At 44.1% G+C, this 23,111-nt stretch overlaps 1 protein-coding gene across 4 annotated transcripts in view; it reads left to right on the top strand.

Moving 5' to 3' along the window:
- Positions 1-23,111, top strand: part of LOC126355024 (fibronectin type III domain-containing protein 5) — a 1,528,277-nt gene that overhangs the window by 1,416,042 nt on the left and 89,124 nt on the right. The window lies entirely within an intron of this gene.

The following is a 23,111-nucleotide window of genomic DNA, read 5'->3' as shown; positions in this document are numbered from 1 at the left end:
CCCGACAGGTAGACCGTTTGCCGGGTGCAAGTCTTTCGATTTGACGCCAATTCGGCGACTTGCGCGGCGATGGGGATGAAATGATGACGATTAGGACAACACAACACCCAGTCCCTGAGCGGAGGAAATCTCCGACCCAGTCGGGAATCGAGCCCAGGCTCTTAGGATTGACATTCTGTCGCGCTGACCACTTAGCAACAGGGGGCGGACACATTTATCATTAAGGCACCGAAATCTGCTATCTCGTGTTAATCCCTGCAACTGAGTAACTCATTCTCAGTAACTGTGCCTGTCTTTCTTGACATAACTAAAATATTTGTGCTTGCAGCAGCTACATGAATTTGCAAGTCATAGTATTCTGCCAACTTGTCTTTCAACTGTACTTGCCTCTGCGTCTATTTTTGGATTAAGGTTTTTGATAAGCCTGTAAATGTCTGCGCCAGAACAGGCAAGTACCAGGTGGTTGTAATTAAAGTGCAACGGTATGGACGGTAATTATCGTACGGCAACGAAACTTGGTAGATACGCCAGTGCGTTAAGGGGGACAGATTTACGCTGGGGGGGAGGGGTGAAATTTGCTCCAGCTTTGCCGCCAGATGCAAATCTGGCGCTGTGAAGACAAGAAAGACGTATAGAAATGTCCCCATATGTTATGGACTAGGAACGGGACGTGGGCAGTAAACTAGTGAGATAGGCATAATGTTAAATTTTATTATTAACTATTTGGCATAAAAAAGTGGTTTCCACACAGTTGCGCTCTTCCAAAGTGGGAATCATATGTTTTACAAAGTCTCGGTAATATCACACGTCACGGTACAACTAATAGGCCCTCCGGGTGTATTCTTTTCGAAGAATAAAGGTACTTATGAATGAACACCACACAATCACGTAAGGCGAGTGCAATGGCTCTTTGTGCACCCCAAACTCGGCAGTTCTGTGCATTCGCTGCACTCCACAGAATATTGCCTGGCCACATGTCATCAACTTCGATCCTTACCAGAAATCGAAGAGCAAATTCAGAATGTTGCTCCGGGTCATGAGGTTTCAGTTGCTGCGCCGTCTGATTCTTGTACGGCTACTGGTATAATACAGGGTGTTTCAAAAAGAAACGGTTTTTAAGGCTTGGTAACATTTATTGCACTCAACTTATAATTATAAATAACACATCAAATCAAGGAACAATTGAAACGGGTTTGTTTGTACAGCCCTGCACGGACGGAAAAGGATGGAACGACCAAGAATGAATGAAAAACATCTTGAACGAGTGAGAGTCTGTCACGCGTAATTCCAAGAAATCAGTTCGTCCTTGTCGTTCGCAGATGTTACAAGCTCTAAAGCCGACAAACCACGGTTTACGTGCCAGCTTCGCAAACGAAATTTTGCTTCATGAGATGAAGATTTTCTGGATCGTGTCGGCCTCATCGGTGAATCGACATTTCACCTAAATGCAAATGTGAACACACGTAATGTGTGTATCTGGAGGTAAGCAAATCCCCACGAGATGGTACAGTTGCAACGAGACTCCTCTCGACTTTTTCGTTGAAGCAGCAGTAACTGGTGTTTCTCAGCAAAAAAAAAAAAATGGTGCGCCATCTGACTGGCATAACTCAGCGCGCGACTGGTTAAAAGACGTTGTACCCGACCACTGGATTGGCCGCAAGACGCTGGATGACAGAGCTAGTTTTATATGACCTTTATGTTCACACACGATGTGACCCCAAGCGATTTTTACCTTTGAGCGTTCATAAAGCATGATGTGTATATGTCTCCGCTATCAGGTAATCTCTCCGACTTTAGAAACAGCACTGTAGCAACAATTATTACAGACATAGTGATCAATGTTTTGGGAAAACTCGCCTATCGATTCGATGTGTGACGATGGTGCTCACATTCAACACTTTTAGTAAAAACTATTATAGTTGCTGTTTCATTTGATGTATTAGTTATAATTGTAAGTTAAATGTGATAAATGCTACAAAGCCTTAAAACCCGTATATTCATTTTGAAACACCCTGTACATACTGCAAAATTTTCAGGACAGTTGACTATGGGACGGAATTTTTTTTGTGATACTGCACGAGCACTACCAGCACACGGAGCACGTACCGCATGTTCAGTTACAACAACAAAATCCTCGTCAATACAAGTGCGCTGATTGGTTATGTGTTACTGAGCTTGAAATCATCGTCTTTAGTGATTCGTTGGAGGCATTAAATACTGTTTTGTCTGCTATCTGAGGTTAGTAGCGGCCGGAACGCATTCAGTACGAGTCAGCGTATTTCGATTTCTATCGATTCAGCTGCACCCATCAACCACATCGTCGAGTATGTTCTTTGACTGCTCTTTATTGTGTTCAAATGGTTCAAATGGCTCTGAGCACTATGGGACTTAACATCCATGGTCATCAGTCCCCTAGAACTTAGAACTACCTAAACCTAACTAACCTAAGGACATCACACAACACCCAGCCATCACGAGGCAGAGAAAATCCCTGACCCCGCCGGGTTTTTGCTTTTTGTTTTTGCTTTTAGGAAGCTTTAATAGTAGAGTGCTATTAAGTGTTCCATAGATCTCGTGTTTGTTTTGAATACAGTCAGAGTCCCTTTAGTCAGCCATAGTGCCAGTAGTGTCAGTGTCGCCCTAACCGCCGTCTGCTTCACGTCTGCTGTGCAGCGAGCTACCTTAATTTAAGTATTATCTGTATTTTTCTTACTTGTCACTTCTTCTTCTGCGTGTTTTTGCTTTTAGGAAGCTTTAATAGTAGAGTGCTATTAAGTGTTCCATAGATCTCGTGTGTGTTTCGAATACAGTCAGAGAGTCCCTTTAGTCAGCCATAGTGCTCGTAGTGCTAGTGTTTGTTTTCAATACCGTCCAGAGACAGGTAGTGCTATTTTCCTTGTTTCTACAAGAAGTGGTTAGCAATCACAGTTTAGTCAATAATCAACCGCCTTTAGTGAATTAGCAGTCTAGTTAAAAGCTGATTAACACTCTATAGTAAATTGATTTCTTAGGATGGCTAGGATGTGTGGCTGCTGTGTACGGACGCAGGAGGAGCTGGCCACTCTTCGCGAACAGCTGAGCGTGTTGATGGCTGCGGTCAGCCGTCTTCAGGCTGCTGCCTCGGAGTGTAGCGGCAGTGGGGAGTCTGGTGCGTCGCATGGTGCACCCCAGGTGTTAGATGCTTCACCCACTGTCCCTGCTGTCGAGACATCTTCGCGGGTACCGGGCGCGGTTGGGCCACCCTCTCCCCAAGGGGAGTGGCGGGTTCAGCGGCGTTCGCGGCGCACGAGGCGGAGGGTCAATGTGGAGGCTGGCCGTGTGGCATCGCCCGCTCTGCCTGTGAGTGGACATGTGGCTGCTCCTTCAGCAAGGTCCGAGCAGGCACACGGGGGGAGGGGTTTATTAGTTATTGGGAGCTCCAACGTTAGGCGGGTGATGGAGCCCCTTAGGAAAATAGCGGAAAGGTCGGGGAAGAAGGCCAGTGTTCACTCTGTCTGCTTGCCGGGGGGTCTCATCCGAGATGTGGAGGAGGCCCTACCGGCGGCGATAGAGAGCACTGGGTGCACCCGACTGCAAATTGTTGCTCATGTCGGCACCAATGACTCTTGCCGTCTGGGTTCAGAGGTCATCCTCAGTTCGTACAGGCGGTTGGCGGAGTTGGTGAAGGTGGAAAGCCTCGCTCGCGGGGTGGAATCAGAGCTAACTATTTGTAGTATCGTTCCGAGAACCGATCGCGGTCCTCTGGTTTGGAGCCGAGTGGAAGGCTTAAACCAGAGGCTCAGACGATTCTGCGGAGAGCTGGGGTGCAAATTTCTCGACCTCCGCTATCGGGTGGAGAAATGTAGGGTCCCCCTGAATAGGTCAGGCGTGCACTACACGCCGGAAGCGGCTACGAGGGTAGCGGAGTACGTGTGGAGTGCACATGGGGTTTTTTTAGGTTAGAGAATTCCCTCCCTAGGCCCGACAAGACGCCTCCTGAGACGCGGCAAGGCAGGAGTAGGCAAAATGCAACAAGGAATAACAATATTAATGTGCTAATAGTAAACTGCAGAAGCGTCTATAGAAAGGTCCCAGAACTGCTCTCATTAATAAACGGTCACAACGCCCATATAGTACTAGGAACAGAAAGTTGGCTGAAACCAGACGTAAACAGTAATGAAATCCTAAACTCTGATTGGAATGTATACCGCAGAGATTGGCTGGACAGTGAAGGGGGAGGCGTGTTTATAGCGATAAGAAGTGCAATAGTATCGAAGGAAATTGACGGAGATTCGAATTGTGAAATGATTTGGGTGAAGGTCACGGTTAAAGCAGGCTCAGACATGGTAATTGGATGTCTCTATAGGCCCCCGGGCTCAGCAGCTGTTGTGGCTCAGCACCTGAAGAATAATTTGGAAAATATTTCGAGTAGATTTCCCCACCATGTTATAGTTCTGGGTGGAGATTTTAATTTGCCGGATATAGACTGGGAGACTCAAACGTTCATAACGGGTGGCAGGGACAAAGAATCCAGTGAAATATTTTTAAGTGCTTTATCTGAAAACTACCTTGAGCAGTTAAACAGAAAACCGACTCGTGGCGATAATATATTAGACCTTCTGGTGACAAACAGACCCGAACTATTTGAATCAGTTAATGCAGAACAGGGAATCAGCGATCATAAAGCGGTTACTGCGTCGATGATTTCAGCCGTAAATAGAAATATTAAAAAAGGTAGAAAGATTTTTCTGTTTAGCAAAAGTGACAAAAAGCAGATTACAGAGTACCTGACGGCTCAACACAAAAGTTTTGTCTCAAGTGCAGATAGTGTTGAGGATCAGTGGACAAAGTTCAAAACCATGGTACAATATGCGTTAGATGAGTATGTGCCAAGCAAGATCGTAAGAGATGGAAAAGAGCCACCGTGGTACAACAACCGAGTTAGAAAACTGCTGCGGAAGCAAAGGGAACTTCACAGCAAACATAAACATAGCCAAAGCCTTGCAGACAAACAAAAATTACGCGAAGCGAAATGTAGTGTGAGGAGGGCTATGCGAGAGGCTTTCAATGAATTCGAAAGTAACGTTCTATGTACTGACTTGGCAGAAAATCCTAAGAAATTTTGGTCCTATGTCAAAGCGGTAGGTGGATCAAAACAAAATGTCCAGACACTCTGTGACCAAAATGGTACTGAAACAGAGGATGACAGACTAAAGGCCGAATTACTAAATGTCTTCTTCCAAAGCTGTTTCACAGAGGAAGACTGCACTGTGCTTCCTTCTCTAGATTGTCGCACAGTTGACAAAATGGTAGATATCGAAGTAGACGACAGAGGGATAGAGAAACAATTAAAATCGCTCAAAAGAGGAAAGGCCGCTGGTCCTGATGGGATACCAGTTCGATTTTACACAGAGTACGCGAAGGAACTTGCCCCCCTTCTTGCAGCGGTGTACCGTAGGTCTCTAGAAGAGCGAAGCGTTCCAAAGGATTGGAAAAGGGCACAGGTCATCCCCGTTCTCAAGAAGGGACGTCGAACAGATGTGCAGAACTATAGACCTATATCTCTAACGTCGATCAGTTGTAGAATTTTGGAACACGTATTATGTTCGAGTATAATGTCTTTTCTGGAGACTAGAAATCTACTCTGTAGGAATCAGCATGGGTTTCGAAAAAGACGATCGTGTGAAACCCAGCTCGCGCTATTCGTCCACGAGACTCAGAGGGCCTTAGACACGGGTTCACAGGTAGATGCCGTGTTTCTTGACTTCCGCAAGGCGTTTGACACAGTTCCCCATAGTCGTTTAATGAACAAAGTAAGAGCATACGGACTATCAGATCAATTGTGTGATTGGATTGAGGAGTTCCTAGATAACAGAACGCAGCACGTCATTCTCAATGGAGAGAAGTCTTCCGAAGTAAGAGTGATTTCAGGTGTGCCGCAGGGGAGTGTCATAGGACCGTTGCTATTCACAATATACATAAATGACCTGGTGGATGACATCGGAAGTTCACTGAGGCTTTTTGCAGATGATGCTGTGGTGTATCGAGAGGTTGCAACAATGGAAAATTGTACTGAAATGCAGGAGGATCTGCAGCGAATTGACGCATGGTGCACGGAATGGCAATTGAATCTCAATGTAGCGAAGTGTAATGTGATGCGAATACATAGAAAGATAGGTCCCTTATCATTTAGCTACAAAATAGCAGGTCAGCAACTGGAAGCAGTTAATTCCATAAATTATCTGGGAGTACGCATTAGGAGTGATTTAAAATGGAATGATCATATAAAGTTGATCGTCGGTAAAGCAGATGCCAGACTGAGATTCATTGGAAGAATCCTAAGGAAATGCAATCCGACAACAAAGGAAGTAGGTTACAGTACGCTTGTTCGCCCAATGCTTGAATACTGCTCAGCAGTGTGGGATCCGCACCAGGTGGGGTTGATAGAGGAGATACAGAAGATCCAACGGAGAGCAGCGCGCTTCGTTACAGGATCATTTAGTAATTGCGAAAGCGTTACGGAGATGATAGATAAACTCCAGTGGAAGACTCTGCAGGAGAGACGCTCAGTAGCTCGGTACGGGCTTTTGTTGAAGTTTCGAGAACATACCTTCACCGAAGAGTCAAGCAGTATATTGCTCCCTCCTACGTATATCTCGCGAAGAGACCATGAGGATAAAATCAGAGAGATTAGAGCCCACACAGAAGCATACCGACAGTCCTTCTTTCCACGTACAATACGAGACTGGAATAGAAGGGAGAACCGATAGAGGTACTCAGGGTACCCTCCGCCACACACCGTCAGGTGGCTTGCGGAGTACGGATGTAGATGTAGATGTAGATGTAGAACCCGGGCGTGGGAAGCGAGAACGCTACCGCATGACCACGAAATGCGGGCTCTTTATTGTGTATCTGTCGTATTTAGGTGAACAAGTATTAGTAGCTACAGCCTATTTTCTTCTCGCGTATACCGACGGATCTTTTATGAAAGCTCCACTTAGGCGTTGTTTAAACCGCAACAGAGAATTCTGGCCGACTTGCCTCTCAATTTTAGAACACTTCTCAGATACCTCCGCGAAAAGTTTGTTACTAACTTAATTATGTATATAGACAGTTCATCCATCCTAGGAATCGAGAATCTCGACTATTTTTGCCTGTTATCGACAATGGTGCCGGAAAAACATCGGTCAAGTGAATTCCAAGACTTTCAAGAATATTTTAATTTAAAAGTTTAAGTCGTTAATAAATAACAAAAAAATATTTTTCGTGTTATGTAATTACAAATTAACGCTTTGCGGATTTTTTCCCCTTAACTTGTGCTGTTCAACCTTGCTTCTTGCCTAATTTCATGATTCTGTGTCAATGGGAAGTACCCTATAGGTTTTACTTGGAAGGTTACGTTTTTTGCTCGACCAACGGACCGTAACCCTTAGTCTGTGATATAAATTTCAACGTGGTACGTCTACCCGTTACTAGAAAAAGGGTTTTAACAGACGAACGGACAGTCAGTCTGTCGGATAACAAATGAAAAAAAGATTTTTTCATGTAATGTAATAACAATTTTCCGATTTTTTCTTTATTTGTACTGTGAAACCTTGCTTCTTGTCAAATTTCATGATCTGAGTCAACGGAGGTAAGTTTTGTCGAGTGAATTCTCGATTCCCTTCATTGACTTAGAAGCTTACATTTTTTACACTGCCAAGGGACCATATGCCTTTGTATATGGCACAAAATTCAGTGTGATACATCTACCCGTTATCGGTGAGACGGACGGACAGACCACCAAGTGATCCTATAAAGGTTCCGTTTTTATTGATTAAGGAACGAAACCCTAAAATGTATTTTGTAAAGTACCTCGACTGTCACAAGAGTTAATATCATTTACTACACTCCTGGAAATTGAAATAAGAACACCGTGAATTCATTGTCCCAGGAAGGGGAAACTTTATTGACACATTCCTGGGGTCAGATCGATCACATGATCACACTGACAGAACCACAGGCACATAGACACAGGCAACAGAGCATGCACAATGTCGGCACTAGTACAGTGTACATCCACCTTTCGCAGCAATGCAGGCTGCTATTCTCCCATGGAGACGATCTTAGAGATGCTGGATGTAGTCCTGTGGAACGGCTTGCCATGTCATTTCCACCTGGCGCCTCAGTTGGACCAGCGTTGGTGCTGGACGTGCAGACCGCGTGAGACGACGCTTCATCTAGTCCCAAACATGCTCAATGGGGGACAGATCCGGAGATCTTGCTGGCCAGGGTAGTTGACTTACACCTTCTAGAGCACGTTGGGTGGCACGGGGTACATGCGGACGTGCATTGTCCTGTTGGAACAGCAAGTTCCCTTGCCGGTCTAGGAATGGTAGAACGATGGGTTCGATGACGGTTTGGATGTACCGTGCACTATTCAGTGTCCCCTCGACGATAACCAGAGGTGTACGGCCGGTGTAGGAGGTCGCTCCCCACACCATGATGCCGGGTGTTGGCCCTGTGTGCCTCGGTCGTATGCAGTCCTGATTGTGGCGCTCACCTGCACGGCGCCAAACACGCATACGACCATCATTGGCACCGAGGCAGAAGCGACTCTCATCGCTGAAGACGACACGTCTCCATTCGTCCCTCCATTAACGCCTGTCGCGACACCACTGGAGGCGGGCTGCACGATGTTGGGGCGTGAGCGGAAGACGGCCTAACGGTGTGCGGGACCGTAGCCCAGCTTCATGGAGACGATTGCGAATGGTCCTCGCCGATACCCCAGGAGCAACAGTGTCCCTAATTTGCTGGGAAGTGGCGGTGCGGTCCCCTACGGCACTGCGTAGGATCCTACGGTCTTGGCGTGCATCCGTGCGTCGCTGCGGTCCGGTCCCAGGTCGACGGGCACGTGCACCTTCCGCCGTCCACTGGCGACAACATCGATGTACTGTGGAGACCTCACGCCCCACGTGTTGAGCAATTCGGCGGTACGTCCACCCGGCCTCCCGCATGCCCACTATACGCCCTCGCTCAAAGTCCGTCAACTGCACATACGGTTCACGTCCACGCTGTCGCGGCATGCTACCAGTGTTAGACTGCGATGGAGCTCCGTATGCAACGGCAAACTGGCTGACACTGACGGCGGCGGTGCACAAATGTTGCGCAGCTAGCGCCATTCGACGGCCAACACCGCGGTTCCTGGTGTGTCCGCTGTGCCGTGCGTGTGATCATTGTTTGTACAGCCCTCTCGCAGTGTCCGGAGCTAGTATGGTGGGTCTGACACACCGGTGTCAATGTGTTCTTTTTTCCATTTCCAGGAGTGTATTTAGGTAGACTACGAGCCCCTCTGCGTATTTTTTATTTGCCATCATTCGAATAACTTGAGCAACTGGCGACCAAGACAACTTCGTTTTTGCTCCCTCCATATCTCCTTCGCACCCCTCCCAGCTTTCTACAGACACCTTCCCAGTTTTCTTTCACCCGCATCGCTGATAGCCGGTTTATCCGTTTATCGAGACAAATACTACTTTATAATAAAGAAAAGGGTACACAATTCAGCAGTTCAGTTTTGGATAATACAATTTAAAACACGAAACAACAAAACGTCGAAAGTCACATTTCTGGCAACGACAACGAGATTCCTTTTTCATTGTTTCGTTGGTGATGAAGAGGTGACAAAAATACAACAAACGCAAAGTTTCCTCCTTTCGCTTTCGGTGCGTCGTCTCATTTGGTACGGTAGTGAGTCCCTCTAGTAGCAGAAAGCAAGAGTATCAGTGTCAAGAAGAAGTGATATTATGGAACAGTTGCTCAACATAGGCTAATGCGAACCTCCTTCCGCCTTCCTTTCATCTCCTCCGCTCCTTCCCATTGTGATACCCTCCAATTCTTATCCTATTTCTGTTTCCTCCTTCGCTTCTCTCTTCCCATTTCTTATCGCCCTTCCTCATTTTTCTCGCCAATCCTGGGCAAGTGTTCGGCTACCAAGCGCTTGCACGCCACTGCTTGCCGTCAACATCGTTTCGATATCTTGAACAGTTTTAAAAGTAAATGGAAGGGAGATTAAGGTTTGGTGGCCCCTTCGAGGACGGTCATAGAGACAGAGCTCAGGCTCGGATTGTGGAAGCAGAACAGACGTTCCCCTTCAAAGGAACCACACCAGCATTTGCCTTCAGCAATGCATAAAAGTTACGGAAAACCTATATCTGGATGGGCGGACGGGGATTTGAACTCCGGTCTTTTACCACTGTGTTATCTCGCTCTGTAAAACGAAAGGGGTGCTACGTCGTTAAGATTGGTCTGTGCCAGAGATAAAACAAGTGAACGAGCATTCTGTCAGATGCGAGTGCGAGCAAACCGCATTCGCTCGATTCCGATTCGCATTCGCAGTTGCTCGCTTGTGTTCCGCTGTTTGTCGTCTTTCAGGAAATCATTACAGGTAGCTCATGTGTTCTCCGCTTTAACGCTTGCATCGTGAAGACCCCTTATCTCTCTATAATGATGAGCGATGGTGTGCTCAGAATTGACATGGCTCGTAGTTAAATGCTCCGAGGCAGAGCTGTTCCAAAACAAACGAAGGCTATTCGGAAAGCAAGATCCCATCGGTCGTGAAGTGGAAACAACTGCGAAAATCAAAAGTTTTTTATTTGCAACAGTTAGCCACACCTTCCAGATACTTCTCTACACAGTCGCCGCTCCAATTGAGACATTGAAAGCAACGCCTGTGCTTTCCGCCAATTCTCTGTGCTGGTATACAGGTCTGTGCTAAAATGTTGTCCTTATAGCCAGCGGTTCATGTGAGCAGATACGAAATTCAATGGGAACCAATGATGGACTGTATTGAGGGTGATCAAACACTTCTCATCTAAAGCGCTACAGGAGAATCTTCAGTGCCCCGAGAAATGTCATGAAGAAGGGAACGCATGACAGCTATGTTATGTGGGTCGCATGACCTCAGATTGGTTGGTTGGTTGGTTGTTGAAGGGAGGGTACCAAAGAGCAAGGTCATCGTCCCATCGGAGTAGGGAAGGAAGCCGTCCGTTCCCCTTCAAAGGAACCATCCCGGCATTTGCCTCAAGCGCATTCTTAGGTGCTCACTATGCACTCACAACGTGATGCGATCGACGAGTATACTAGAGACACTGCCCAACACGTCTGTCCGAAGTTTCGTCAGGATTTCCCTGTGGTTTCCATTTTCGCTCCTGATTAGACCTTATTTTCAGAACAGCCCTCGAACATTAAGATATATTTTATTAATAATGGCTCACAGAATTTAAATTATCAGGACGCATTTTGAATATTTCCCATACACATTTAAATAATGATTTTCAACATATTTGGTACTGTTGATACTGAGCGATGTTTTTCGAATAGGTAGTTTTAAGGCCGTAACTTGAAATACCGTTTAGCTGGATGTAGCCAGGGCCGGTGTTAAGGCTCAAGTGACGCAACTGGCCGCTTGTTCGCCTAAAGGGAGTATCATACTCAAGTACGAAAACAGGCAGTCTCCATGGTCACTATATTTTGATTTATTTATAAATTCTAAATGTTCAAATGTGTGTGAAATCTTATGGGACTTAACTGCTAAGGTCATCAGTGCCTAAGCTTACACACTACTTAACCTAAATTATCCTAAGGACAAACACACGCACCCATGCTCGAGGGAGGACTCGAACCTCCGCCGGGACTAGCTGCATGGTCAATGACTGCAGCGCCATAGACCGCTCGGCTAATCCAGCGCGGCTTTAAATGTCTTACCAGATTTATTTTTAAATGCCTTGCCAGATCCCAAGGAACGGCAACTAATGTATGAAGGACAACGTGAATTTGTGTGTGTGTGTGTGTGTGTGTGTGTGTGTGTGTGTGTGTGTGTGTGTGTAAGGGAGGGGGTGGTGGTGGGGGCAAATGATACGTCGACGTCGCTTGTGTGGAAAAATGGAAAAAGGGGACAACCAAATCATATGTCGCTTGTGTGAAAAGATTCTCTGGAACCGGTCCTGAACGTAGCAGAGTTTGGGGCCTTGGCTTCTACTGTACCTCTTATAAGCCTCCCAAAGACGCTGTTCAAATGTTGGTGTCCTACCAAACTCCACATGATTCTTCACATTATGTTGCTTACAATAAAACAGAATCAGCAGAGCGGCTGAATTTGTGCTATCGAATCTTGGTGTCTGTTCACCGATGAGCCAAAAAATTATGACCAGCTACTTAATTGCTTGTCTGTCGGTCTTTGTAACGAAATACATCACTGATTCTGCGTATCAAGGATCCGACAGTTTGTTGAAGGGTTTGTGGAGGTTTGTGGCATTAGATGTCTACGCACAGGTCATGTAATTCGCGTAAATAACGTAGTGATAGCTCCCGACAGCAGCCGGCCGTGGTGGCAGAGCGGTTCTAGGCGCTTCAGCCCGGAACTGCGCGACTGCTACAGTCGCAGGTTCGAGCCCTGCCTCGGGCATGGATGTGTGTGATGTCCTTAGGTTAGTTAGGTTTAAGTAGTTCTAAGTTCTAGGGGACTGATGACCTCCAATGTTAAGTCCCATAGTGCTCCGAGCCATTTGAACCATTTGAGCTTCCGATAACAACCCAGATAGGATTTACATCAGGCAAATTTGATCGCCGAGACATCAATGTGAGTTCTCTATAATGCTCTCCAAACTACTGTAGCACGGTTGTGGCTGCGAGACACGGACTATTATACTGCTGAAAGATGACGTCGCCATCGGGGAAGACATCAAGCATGAAGGGATGCAGGTGGTTCGCATGTGTCAGTCATGTCTTCGATTTCTACCATAGGTACCATGCAACCACAGAAGAATGTCTCCCATAGCATAATACTGCTCCCATCAGCCTGCATCCTCGGCGCGCCGCCGTTCACCTCGATGACGGCGTTTGTGGAGACGACCTAGTGTGGCAGAAACGTGATTCATCCGAAGAGCTGACACGTTTGCATTGATCGACGGTCGAATCCCGAAGGTCCCATGCCCACTGCAATCGTAATTGATGATGTCGTTGGATCAGCATGTGGTCTACTGCTGAGCTCCATGTTCAACTGCGTACGATGAATGGTGTGCTCCAGAGCGTTTGTACTGCACCAACATTGTGCACTTTCGCCAGAAATGCCACAGGTCACCATCTATCCCACTTTACAGAACAGACAAACCTCCAAACCCCACGTCCTGTGAAGAGTTGTGGCTGTCCAACCCTTTAGCGCCTGTTGGTAGGTAGTTTCACTGTCCTTCTACCTCTTTCTGTGGATGTTCACGGCAGTCACACGGATGTTCACGACAGTAACACGTAAACATCGACCAGCGTTGTCGTTTTCGAGATACTCGTTCACAGATTCTACGTAATAATAATCTGCCATTTGTCAAAGTCGCATATCTCAATGGACTTCCCGATTTGCAGCCCGTATCTTCGCTAAGGTGATCTCTCGTCTTTGTCTCCTCCGTTTACATACTTTTGTTACCGCATCACGTGCTTGCAACGTCACCAGGCGGCATCCAACATCGCGGTAGGCAGTGGTCGTAATGTTTTAGCTCGTTAATGTCTATCTCTATTGTAAGTTGCTGCGTCATGAATCAATGTATAAGATTAATATTTTATAATACTACAGATATTTTTTTTAATTTCTAGTGCTGACAGCTCAGTCAGTCGTAAATTTCTCGATGGAGTGCACTAGAATACGTTAACATAAGCGGCACTAATAATTAGAGTAAATAAACCCGAGAAACGTGTCCCGTTACCTTTTGTTGCCAAGAATTTCCTTTCTTGCTGACGGTGTTTACGGGATAAAGTACGCTGTTAGCAAATTTCTTTGTGTGAATGTATTGTGCCTGTGGTCTTGTGATTTTTCCATTTTCTTCTAAATAACCTCAGCATACCGCGAGTCTGGAAACAGCACAACAGGAATTCAGTCTGCAATTTATTAGGCAAAAATTCGAAGCGTGTACTTAGGGTGAACGTAAAGGAGCTTGGTGCACCCGGACCCGATCTAACATCAGTCAAGCAGGAAAACAAGGCAAACCCGGGCAAATGTAAACACGTAACTTCGAAGGAGTTATGTAAGGTAAGCGTGTTTAGCCCCCGACGTCTCATTTTCGGATGCTTTAACGTAAGGAACTGTGGTGTGCTTACTGTAAGACCTTCAGTACACACACCATCACATTATTTGACTTGTCGCTCTAACGAAGTAGGCGAGTGTCAGCAATATGTCTCGTTGTCTTATCGTGGCGTGTTTATCTTCTGCCATTAGGTCAGACGATAGAAATGCCACTTGCACGCTTAGAGTAGCAGATTCACAGTGACCAACTTTAAACAGAACTTGATTAATTTTCACACGCATTTATTAAAATAATAACAAGCATAAAAATTACTTAACTTGGTTCTGGATGCTATTGACAATTGACAATCTGAAGTTCCTTTGGTAGTGGTACGTTTATCTTATTCTCACATATATCTCTGATACTTGACAAAAGTGTCTATACATTTATCTTCGTGGCTATATACAGGAATATGGTAATCTTATTAGGCGCAGACTGAAACCTGACTATTGACTTGTACAGACTGTTCCAGACAAATGCAGATTGACTAATCGGAGGTCTGTACACTCGTTATAATACCTCGCCCATTCAATGTATCACTGCGCTAGTGTGATCTGCGAGGAGAAAAGGTTCTACGTAAGCAGCAATATCACTGGCTACGTTGCATATTAATATGCGGATCGGCGGAAGCAGAATTTAGTCCTCCGTCTCTATGGCAGTACCATCTCGTAGTGCGGAGACGGACGAGCGCTGCGCCTGCGCTGTTGAGCTTAGCGGGGCGTGCTCTAGTGGGAAAGTCGTGTACGCGCTGACTACACGGAACTATGTACACAACAGCAACTGTACCAAAAATGACTTATTTTGGAGAGATCTTTAATGTAGCGTATCACTTAAAATGCATATTTTTGTAATGCGTAAGTATGAATACGAGAACCAAAAATTGCGGTTTATTAGCTTCGGAAACACATAAATCAACATTGGGGCTGCTCTGTTTGCTGGCAGTCAGTCGCAACACAGGACCAGTGACGTCATGGAACATAACTTGTCGCACGAACCCATAAACGCTGTGGGCTGGGCAGACACGAAAAACATTAAACTTCTCAAACTCGGAACTGAGAACACGAAAAAGATCAAGCATGCACCATAGCTAAAATGCACCGCGTTTAGGATCTTTCCAAAATGCGTCATTTTTAGTACGATTTGTTGCGACAAACTGTCTGGAAACGTTGAATCAGCGTTTAAGTATTCTACCTATACATTTTATCTTCGAGTTAGTTTTTGGTGTTACTGTATTCAGTATATGATTATCAAAAGGAAGAGAGATACAAACTTCTTGGAGAACCCTGGCACCATATTGCTATCAATAAATGTCGCAGCATTGTCCAATATGGAAACCACGAACCACGCCTGAGTCAGAATGTAATGTGTGTAATACATCATTGGTGTTTAGTTACTTAGTTACGTGTTCCGTAAGTAATTAGAACGATTCTTTTATCGAAATGATGTGAAACGGGTTAGTTTACAGGATGTGTATACATGAATAGTGGTAATATTAATTCTACTTCTGGGAACCAGAAGATCCACAGCACAAAACCCTGAAAGAAAAGAAATATTCTAGGTATAAAAGTGCCGAGGCAGTCAAAGGTCTACCTGCGGATGAGAGAAAGACACTAAGTTCATTACTTGCTTCCATTAGGTGGGAACGGAGAGCAAAGGCACAACCTTTCTTATTTCTCTTTATTGCAAGTGTACAGCACAAAGAATTTCCTTGAAAATAAACAAATATGTATTTATTAATGTAAAATTTAAAGAATATGCGGAAGACCTGTTCATTCTCCTGCTTTACTTTCAAAGTAGTTGTAATTACGTCACAGATGTATCAAAGTTATTTTATAAGCTTTAGATTTAATAATTGAATAAATAAAAATGGCGTCTCCCTCGATCACGGTTTCTTGCCTCTAACAGACTACTTATTGGTAGCGGAAATCAATGCATATTTTACATTATCTTAAGCGTAATTTATCATATATCTGCCTTAGACATATTTAAAAAAAAGTTCAGTGTTTCACGTATGTCGCTGCAGGAACTATACGACGTATATCAGCTTTGAAATGCGAAATAATTACTAAATTAAATGTCTGCACTTCCTAAGAACAAGAGTGTAAATGGTAGATTTTTTCTCGCAGATAATCATCTGAATATTAATAATTTCGTCTAAATACTAATATTAAACATGGCTACATATCCAAAACCTAGAACGTAATGGTGGATTACAGTTTCCATTCATTAAATTAGTGCTAATTACGTCTTATTTGTTTGAATGATACACTAAAACCACAATCTATCATAAGTCATAATACTGTCGTCTTCTTTTTTTTTTAACCCACTGCGATTGCAGCGCGCCAAGCGGTCAGGAAGTTATACTGCTGAGTTCGGCGATAGTTGGTGAAAGCGAATCGTAATTGCTTATATTAGTTTGTAGAATGGTTTTCACAAAGGTGAGCGTATGTTGCACAGTAATACGTAGCAACAAAAAGGAGACACCACATTTCTCTTTTTAAGGTTTCCTAACAACTCTAGGAAGTGTGAGCCGCTACATTACAGAACAGTTTATTAACGATTTACTTGTAAGCTACAGATATTTACTTGAAAATGATGTGTTCCTTAAGAAGAAAAATTGCAAATGAACAGATCCGAGATTTTGAGGAAAGGCATCATGTGGAACATAAGAATCGTGTATGGAAAGCGTTACCTGCATTGTTTAACGTAGCAGATAAACTACCACAATTATAGCTGAAGGAAAAACCACATAGACATGATAATAAAGGAACAAAAACAATAAAACTGTTTCCCAAGACAGAAGAAACCAGTTCCACAGCTATTGCTGCGTCTGAGCCACAAACGCCAAGCATCGTCAACGCATTCACTTCTGAAGCGGAAGTAATTATATTTACAACAATATATATGTATTAGAAAGTCGTGTGAACTCTAAGAGCAAGCGAAACATGAGGCTCCCTACAAAGTCATTACGTGTCAAGGAAAATGTTTGTTATAATAAGAACAGGCAATGCAAGAAATATATTCTTCTCATGCATGAAATATGTGTTTATATTCTCTTGTTTTAAGAGGATAAAGTTGCAGTTGTACACGTAACCGGAAGTATTTCTTAATCACTAAGTCGTAGCTTATGTCACTGAGTTAGGGAGCTGCAACTGTTCTTACATGTATTTCATGATAATTCAATTCTCTTGAAAATTTGCTAACGCTTGAAAGCAATATGTAATAATTATTTCGCTAATTAACTAGAAAAATTATCAAAAATTATTTTAATTTTACGGCTGCTTTCTAGCCGCTTGGTGCGCTAGTGTCGCACCAGGTGTCGGATGGTAACAATTTTCACAGCATTGAGTGTCGCGAGTCTAGAACTGACCATCTTTGTCGATTGTCTCCGCCATCGTAAAGAGGGATACAAAAAAAGGAATCCACAGGTGAATAATAATAGTAATAATAATAATTATTATTATTATTATCATTATCTGTGACATACGTAATCGTAGGACATATTTACTCATTGCTAATAGTTTGATTTACTTCAAAATAACTAATTGATTCATAACCACGTTGGAGACGGAAAACACAGATATATTACATGGTAGCATTTCGTCAACTAGTTTTGCTTAATAATTAGTATCCTGAATTTAAATTTCACCCTCAGTGAAATTAGAAGCCAGCAAAAAGCGACAAACGACATACGTGTAGGGTTTTAGGATAATACCAGGCAAAGTTGCAGCTGCAATCCGGTTATAGACGCGCTAACTCAACACGTACCCATAAAAAGTTCCAATTATTACAGCAGAACGAGGCACCATTCAAAGGATTAACTCGCTATGTATGTTCTCTCGTTTTATCTTTCGTTCTCTCCAGTGAAAACCACTAGTTCACAGCAAAAAGCGAATGGTAGTGAAAACTGGCGCATGTTCGCTCGCTTGTTTTCGCTTTCATTCGCTCCGGTGTAAATGGGACTCGACGTAACTCATCCTACAAGTACATACTGAACTTCAGATGTGGTTTATACGTGCAGCACATGCCACGAGCCCCGCGCTGTCAGATGCCCCGGGGGAAATTAACCGTTAGCAGTTCTAGGTTGCAGTTTTGAATAACATTGTTTAGGCTTCTGTGTAGTTCTTTTTAAACCAGTGGGAATAACACATCAGTGAAACGTTGAATGTGTTTTCGAATATTTTGAAGAATACATTCTAGAATTTTTATTCCATTAAACCTCATTCTACGTATTTCATATTCTGTTCCATTATGTTCTGCCGTGCACTACTATGAACTTGCAGCACAATATTGTTAATAGTTATTGTTTGCTTTACATTGTTAAAGAAGCTTTACTAAAAATCGATGTTAATACTGCAGCCGACACACACTCGCACCACAGGACGTACGCTGCTCAGTGAAACAGTCTGAATACCTCCAAAGTCCGACAGCGTTCCGTCTGAGTCAAGGCCACCGGTAGTGATAATCGGGCTCACTTAGTGCTGTTTGTGCAATCCTATTTTACATTCATTTCACTAATGTTATTCAGTCACAAAAACGGTGTCTTTAAGGTACGTTTGTCTGTCGTACTTCAACGTAATATTTCACCCATTCAGATAGACGTGTGCACTTTCCCACCGGTTGTCGTAGCGTTATACTCCCATATACTCTCCCCGTCCCCCTTTCTGAAGACAACGTGGTGAGACAGGTTACTGAATGGCGCAGAACTAAGTATTGTGCCACGAAATTTTGTTCTTTCCGGACTTGTGATCTCAGTAACTGTACAATAAAAACATTTTACTTTTTAACCTGAGTTGCAGTACTTCATAATCAAATATAGAGACAGTCTGCAGTGGTTGGTAATGCGAGCGATGCCGAAAAAGAACCAACAGTGGTTACGGTACGCTACTCTTTACACGTAGTGAAAGCAACAATAAGATCACTTGGTCAGCTTTAGGTTATACACAGCCGAATTATTAATCGTTCGCTCTTAGAAGACTCGGCGCGGTGGCTGGTGGGAGAAATTGTGTTGATAGACGTCAGAAGACGGTGTATGACTTCCGGATCAGTGAGCTCGATACAAAACTGGAGAGTTAATCAAAGGTGTCCTTGTTTACGGGTTTGCCACAGCTACTTCCTAACTGCTGTGCTATACGTGCTACAATGCCAGATCTCCAACGCTGGCAACAGATGGACAGAAAACATTAGCGAGCCACAATCGACAGACTTCTGCCAACCCATAACGAGGGTGCCCACGTTCAAAAATTTGTTAGCAAACTAAAGTGTTTGTGCTTGCCAATTAATTCAGTGAACTACAAACTAAACCTAGAAAGTGTCACGTAGTATCAATAAACAATAATTTTATTTCTCCTGGTTAGCGAATCAGTTTGACAGCTTCCACCGGCCTATCATAGCGACTGTGAATCATGCGTCATTGCTTGGCTTCGCTAAGTAGTTCACTACTTTTTTTTATCAAGCTTATTGCTTCGGACCGATATTCGCTTCGTTTCTAGTTGCTGCCTACTTTACCTTTCAACGCTGTGTGCAAAATCTCCATTCAATAAATCAATACATTTAAATCGTGCTTCAATTATATTTAATATTTTTGTGATTTTTAACCCCACGCGTTGTGTCTCCTTACATTTAAGGGTACGTAGATGCACTGAGTGAAATGTTGTCTGCTAGCTAACGTTGACTAGGTAGGCTGCGCTGATGAACTGTCGGTGCCTACTGAGGACATTCGACGTCTGTTGCTGCAGCTAGTCCCATCAGCCTTCGACTCGCAAGTCTTCTCAGAGTGAACAATTATTAGGCTATACTCCAAAAATGTTTTCCGGTTTTATGATGGACAAACGTATTATTTGCAAAAATAGCAAAAGTACAGTTACAGTATACATGACTCTTCTGTTTCGCGCTGCAGTTGGTAACGTTGTAGTGACTGATGGGAAGTGAGCAGCATATGAATTGTCAGTCGTTTGTCGATAGCCAGTCAGAATGCTCATTTGTAATTTCCCATTGTTCGTAAATAAAGTTAGCATTTATTTCTTTCTGCAAGGTTACAATTTAACTATATCGTCGGAATTATCAGAAAAATCTGAAATAATTCTTGCAAGTAGGCCATTGCAATGACGAACATACAGGGTGTTACAAAAAGGTACGGCCAAACTTTCAGGAAACATTCCTCACACACAAATAAAGAACAGATGTTATGTGGATATGTGTCCGGAAACGCTTAATTTCCATGTTAGAGCTCATTTTAGTTTCGTCAGTATGTACTGCCTCGATTCACCGCCAGTTGGCCCAATTGAAGGAAGGTAATGTTGACTTCGGTGCCTGTGTTTACATGCGACTCATTGTTCTACAGTCCTAGCATCATGCACATCAGTACGTAGCATCAACAGGTTAGTGTTCATCACGAACGTGGTTTTGCAGTCAGTGCAATGTTTACAAATGCGGAGTTCGCAGATGCCCATTTTATATATGGATTAGCACGGGGAAGTAGCCGTGGCGCGGTACGTTGGTATCGAGACAGATTTCCAGAACGAAGGTGTCCCGACAGGAGGACGTTCGAAGAAATTGATCGGCGTCTTAGGGAAGACGGAACATTCCAGCCTATGAATCACGACTGGGGAAGACCTAGAACGACGAGGACACCTGCAATTGACGAGGCAATTCTTCGTGCCGTTGACGATAACCCTAATGTCAGCGTCAGAGAAGTTGCTGCTGTACAAGGTAACTTTGACCACGTCACTGTATGGAGAGTGCTACGGGAGAACCAGTTGTTTCCGTACCATGTACAGCGTGTGCAGGCACTATCAGCAGCTGATTAGCCTCCACGGGTACACTTCTGCGAATGGTTCATCCAACAATGTGTCAATCCTCATTTCAGTGCAAATGTTCTCTCTACGGATGAGGCTTCATTCTAACATGATCAAATTGTAAATTTTCACATGTGTGGGCTGACGAGAATCCGCACGCAATTGTGCAATCACGTCATCAACACAGATTTTCTGTAAACGTTTGGGCGAGCATTGTTGGTGATGTCTTGATTAGGCCCCGTGTTCTTCCACCTACGTTCAATGGAGCACGTTATCATGATTTCATACGGGATACTCTACCTGTGCTGCTAGAACATGTGCCTTTACAAGTACGACACAACATGTGGTTCATGCGCGATGGAGCTCCTGCACATTTCAGTCGAAGTGTTTGTACGCTTCTCAACAACAGACTCGGTGACCGATGGATTGGTAGAGGCGGACCAATTCCATGGCCTCCACGCTCTCCTGACCTCAACCCTCTTGACTTTCATTTATGGGGGCATTTGAAAGCTCTTGTCTACGCAACGCCGGTACCAAATGTAGAGACTCTTCGTGCTCGTATTGTGGACGGCTGTGATACAATACGCCATTCTCCAGGGCTGCATCAGCGCATCAGCGATTCCATGCGACGGAGGGTGGATGCATGTATCCTCGCTAACTGGGGACATTTTGAAAATTTCCTGTAACAAAGTGTTTGAAGTCACGCTGGTACGTTATGTTGCTGTGTGTTTCCATTCCATGATTAATGTGATTTGAAGAGAAGTAATAAAATGAGCTCTAACATGGAAAGTAAGCCTTTCCGGACACATGTCCACATAACATATTTTCTTTCTTTGTGTGTGAGGAATGTTTCCTGAAAGTTTGGCCGTACCTTTTTGTAACACCCTGTATATCTCAGACAACGCTACGCATCACTCTATTACGGCAATCTTTGGCTTCGCCCACTCACAACGGAATTATTACGTTCCAAACACCTCGGTCTTAGGATTTGCTACGGGTTAGTCTTTCAGCACATATAATTTTCTTGTTGCTCTTCATATCGAAAACAAATGTAATCAGTTTCGATGCTCCGCCGAAAGAAATAATTACATTCAATGATTCCCATTAACCACCGACAACTCACTTCATCCCGCTGTTACCAGTTGCAGCTCGCTATGGAATATCCAGATATATCGTAATTGCACTCTTATCAGTTTTAGTATCTTTGAGTGACTTTGAGTATATCATTAAAATAATAATTCCAATATCAATGTTCTTAGCGTCTGCTGGTGCTTAAAGCAGTGAAATAAAATTTTGTTAGACGTACCGCCAAATCTTATGCGGATGTAACGAAATACTTTCTTTAAAAAATGAGTACGTGCTGATGAATAGTAGCCCAGCAGTTCGTTAGTATTATGGGCACCTCACATACTTAAACTAGACCTGTTGTGCATAGATACAGAAAATAGACGAAACAACGTGGTACATGTACAGAAACGCATTCCCATCCTAACTGCTGTGTGAGTCCATTCCTTAGATTTCTGTCGCCTGCTGAGTGGTGTGCATCGTTCATTGGTAGGGGTTTGCTGTTGTTTATATAAAGGTTTTTTTTTTTTTCACTCGGTGCTGTCGACAGAGACTACTGACGTAGCAAGTTAACGGTCATAGTGGCATAACATGTCAATACGTTAATTTGCAGGCTCGGTAGTTGTGGCTTAGAAGTTTTGCTTGTGAAAAGGCTTAAGCTGTTGAACTGCACATTTTCTACTGCACAGTATCCACACACATCAGAACCCCCACCACTACCACTATCCCCTCTTCGTACCATTATGTCTGTTCAGATACGGGTCTAGTTATTTTTTGTGTACTCCATTAGAAACTATTTATTCACAACATCTTGAGTTCTCAGTGGGGACCGAGCGAGGTGGCGCAGTGGTTAGCACACTGGACTCGCATTCGGGAGACGACGGTTCAATCCCGTCTCCGGCCATCCTGATTTAGGTTTTCCGTGATTTCCCTAAATCGTTTCATGCAAATGCCGGGATGGTCCCTTTGAAAGGGCACGGCCGATTTCCTTCACAATCCTTCCCTAACCCGAGCTTGCGCTCCGTCTCTAATGACCTCGTTGTCGACGGGACGTTAAACACTAACCACCACCACCACCACCTCAGTGGGGATTGGAGGAAGCAAACTTCTTCCACCAAAAACCGAGACATTTACAGCCATTGGCAGAGTCACTGGCGCTTGCATGTACCGTGGCTTCAGAGGC

The sequence above is a fragment of the Schistocerca gregaria genome, chromosome 3 (assembly GCF_023897955.1).
Source record: "Schistocerca gregaria isolate iqSchGreg1 chromosome 3, iqSchGreg1.2, whole genome shotgun sequence".
In the NCBI taxonomy this organism is placed as follows: Eukaryota; Metazoa; Arthropoda; class Insecta; order Orthoptera; family Acrididae; genus Schistocerca; species Schistocerca gregaria.
The sequence above is the reverse complement of the archived record's forward strand: the minus strand, read 5'-3'. Positions and strand labels throughout refer to the sequence as shown.